General features: G+C 45.9%; 1 long non-coding RNA gene across 1 annotated transcript; it reads left to right on the forward strand.

Annotated features, from left to right (window-relative positions):
• Positions 1-652: 652 nt before the first annotated feature.
• LOC112845487 (uncharacterized) lies at positions 653-3,124 on the forward strand. The gene is made up of 2 exons (XR_003218319.1): positions 653-883; positions 2,819-3,124. It is a non-coding gene; the product is annotated as an uncharacterized LOC112845487 (long non-coding RNA).
• The last annotated feature ends 838 nt before the right edge of the window (positions 3,125-3,962 follow it).

A 3,962-nucleotide genomic window follows, 5' to 3' on the forward strand; every position in this document is an offset into this window, starting at 1 on the left:
TGTGCTGCTGGCTGAGGCCAACTACAAAACAAAATGGCCTTTGCATGTGGCTGTGGCCATCTACAACACACCACGGCTTGTGCTACTCCCTGAGGCTATAAACAACGCACCAGGGCATTTGCTGCGTGATGAGGCCATCTACAAGACACCAGGGCCTGTGCTGCTGGTTTGGAAGGTCTACAACACACCAGGGCCTGTGTCGCCGGCTGAAGCCAACTACGACACACCAGGGCCTGTGCTTGTGGCTGAGGCCATCTTCAACACACCTACTACTTTGACACTGGCTGAGGCCAACTACAATTGTGAAAAGATTTTGTTTATTATTCAAATATGCTTTGCTTGTGATTGTGTAAACTCTGAATTATGATTCACCCTGATAAAACATGAAACCTTGCCTATGCTTATCAAATGCCTGTGAAGACAAGTTCCTGTGCAAAAAGCAAAGGAAAATGCCACTTAAGCAGACGTTTAGTATAGTACGGACAGAATGTTTAGTAAGATATGCATTTGTCAGTTAAGCAATATATTCTGAGAACAGGCGGAGACTGCCTCCGTCTGCTGTGTAACCTACGTGCCTATATAACCTGCAATAAAGAAGAGTACTGTGTGACTCTCTCTCTCTTTAGAGAGTTCACCCATGTACATATGATTTTTTATATTGTCTCACTGTGTCTCTGTTTTACTTTGGCAGCTTTCTATTTGGGAATTTTCCCCTGACATTTCTTGGTCCTTCGAAACCGGATGAGACAGCCTATTTAAAGCAGCTCTCACAGAAAGCACCTCACCAGGTCCCGTTGGTACGAGAAGCCCACGTTGCAACGTTTTACAAGCGGTCCGCACCGTCGGGGGCTGATCAGGTGCATCTGAAGAAACCAGCGCCAAGGTAGGACAGACCACTTTGAGATAATAAAGGTTTGCGCAAAAACGAAAACGAAACTTAAGACTCGTCCAAGACAGACTGGAAGCATTAAGCTCGTCCTGAGGACTGGTAGTCAGCTCGCCCGCAGAGGGTTGGAAGCAGTAAAATAAATATTGAGCTCGTCTAAGAATGATTGGTAGCTCCCCGAAAGGGTAAAAATAGACTCGCCTGTAAGACGGAATTGGTAGTCCTGCGTGGACTCATTCCGCAGTTTAAAAGGCTGGAAGCACTACGCTCGCTTTAAGGAAGCTGGTAGCGTGAACGCGCGTTAAAACTGTCTGTCTTTTATTGTTTTTTTGGTGGAATAAGTTGATTTCTACAGCACAATAAGGAGGCTGAACTATTCCACTGATTTGTTTACTGTCGGTTGCTGAAGTACTGGTGAATCGAGAGGAAGGTCGTGTTTTATCACATAAAGTTGACACCGCTTTTGAGAATAGCTCAAAAGTAGAAGGGCGTGTCAGCCACCTCTCTCTGTTCTCGTGCCAGCGAAAGCGCCGCAGGTGTGTGTGTGTATTACTAAGCGCTAAATATATAAAGAAATAAATAAAATAAACAAAGAACTATCGAATAAAATAAATCAAAAATTAAATATGGGAAATAAATCTACAAAACCCGAATTGACTGCAGATGAACAATGGTTAGAGAAAAAATGCCCTGGTGCAGGACAGATAAGCGCAAATAGGTGGAGAAATCCCAAAAAAACAAACTGCACCGCCTGGGAGGGGAACTGTAGCCCTGGCCAAATACAGCAATTAAGCAAATGCCTACACGCAGAGATAGAAAAGACTAGTGGTAAAAAGAAAGTCCTGCGCATGTACGAGTACGTAAGTTTCTTTGTACCATGGCAGGAGGAAAGTAAGAAGCGTGAAGAGAAAAAAAACAAAAAGCAAAATAAACAAAGCGAAAAGCCACCTACCGAAACCACCAATCCTCCTCCTTATCAACCACCTCCCTCAGTCCCGGGTCCCCCTGATACTGAGCAACCATACCCCCCAAATCCTTATCCCCCTGTTTCAAAAAATCCCTTTGTGAAACCACAAGACCCTTATGTCTCAGCGAGACAACAACTGGACCTAATGACCCACGAAGACCCACCGCCATGGCCTCCAGGCCCGTTAGGGCAATTTCCGTTAATTCAGGCGCCAAACCCAGATTACGGAAAAATAGGAGAAACAAAACAAAAAGAAAACGAGTCTGCCTCTGACTTCCTAGACAGACTACGACCAGTCTTTAGACAAAACTCAGGTCTAGAATATGATGAGGGCGTGAACACCCCTTTTGAACAACAACTAAAAAACGCGTTTCTAAAAGGCCTCCTCCCAAAGGTCCGCGCCCACGTAGATAAACATTGGGTCACTCAAAATACCGGAAGTCTAGCTGATGCTTTACAGCATGCAGAGCATGCAGTAAAGGTACAGAAAAACAAAACAGCACTGCCAGACTATGAGAAACCATTTCATTTGCATGTGGATGGCAGCTCAGGCTATATGAAAGCACTATTGACCCAAGCTTTTGGTGACAAACAACGACCGTTAGTCTTTTACTCATGTGAACTAGATTCAGTAGCCTCAGGCCTACCTACATGTGTGCAAGCCTGTGCAGCAGCAGCAGAGGCTGTTAAAAAATCTGCCGACATTGTTTTGGGACACAAGCTGATTATCAAGGTCCCACACGCAGTAACTTCAATACTACTACAGGCTAATCTTTCTTATCTAACACATGCAAGACAGCTCTCCTACGTAGGCATCCTGCTCTCACAGTCACACATCACTGTTGAAAAGTGTGGTCAGCTAAACCAAGGCACCCTGCCCTCAACAAAAGCAGAGTGGATGACAAAACTACTGGAAAACAAAGAAATAGTTTTGAGCAACCAACTGCCGCGTGATTCTCTCCCAGTCTCTTCCAGGTCCTGCTCACAACACCCACAGCATGCAGGATTGCTGAACGACCCTCGTGGATTCATCAAAGCCACACAAAGAAGGTTGAACCAATCCAAGACCCACCAACATCTCCTTAAAGTGAGTGATAAGTTTAGACTCTGGTCCTCCCCAACCTCTAGTGTTCGCTCGGTGGGGGGTAGGGTGATCAGTGGCAACACTCGTGATCCCACTCCTCTGGCTGAGGTCTACTCATTAGAGGCTACGGGTGTGTCTGGTGGTCGAGAAGAGGAGAACACTCACAGGAATGGAGATGCTAGACAAAGAACCCAAGATTCCACTGAGGGAGAAAGGAGAGATGGACATAGACGACGTCAATATTGGACAACAGGATGCCAGCTAACAACAGTCACAACCCTGTGCTTCATGTTTGTGTTCTCAGTGTTCCTGACAATAGCCATCGTATCCATGAACATGACCTGCACCGATAATCCCTGTGATCCCCACTGCCAGCAGATTTATCGTCAGTACCCAAATGTGACATGCTCAGAACAAAGTGCTGTCCCCAAACAAGATCATCGCACCACGGAAAAAGTGGAACTGACCCGGAAAAAGCGCAGTTTCTGTAGAGGATACTGCTACGGAGTGGCAGGGGCCAGGAAATATGACAACCCATGTAACCAAACTGCAACCCTGAAGAAGACCGAAGATCTATACCTATGCTACCACAAAACCAGTTTTTCCTCTGCAGTATGGATCCCACTAAACTCATTCCACATTGGAGGCTATCAAGGTGACAAGTAGAACGAATATGACTGGTACCTGTCAAGCACGGACTGGGACCAAGGCTAGGACACAGTGTTCACCTACACTGGCAACGACTGGACCGTAAGAGCCCTGATCAACAGGCTGATAGCAACTGCCATTACACCAGACCCTGTCAGCCCAAGAGAAACTATGACGTTATTAGAACACACTGACAATGACACAGACACTGATGATGAAGCTGATTCAAATGAAGAGATTGATGCCCTGCGCATAACTGTGATGCAACACCGAGTCGCACTGGACATGATTCTGGCTGAAAAAGGAGGACTCTGTATACTCTTTAACAACACATGCTGTACGTACATTCCAGATAATGTTCACTCTTCCAACATGAC

Source organism: Oreochromis niloticus, unplaced genomic scaffold, assembly GCF_001858045.2.
Source record: "Oreochromis niloticus isolate F11D_XX unplaced genomic scaffold, O_niloticus_UMD_NMBU tig00007572_pilon, whole genome shotgun sequence".
In the NCBI taxonomy this organism is placed as follows: Eukaryota; Metazoa; Chordata; class Actinopteri; order Cichliformes; family Cichlidae; genus Oreochromis; species Oreochromis niloticus.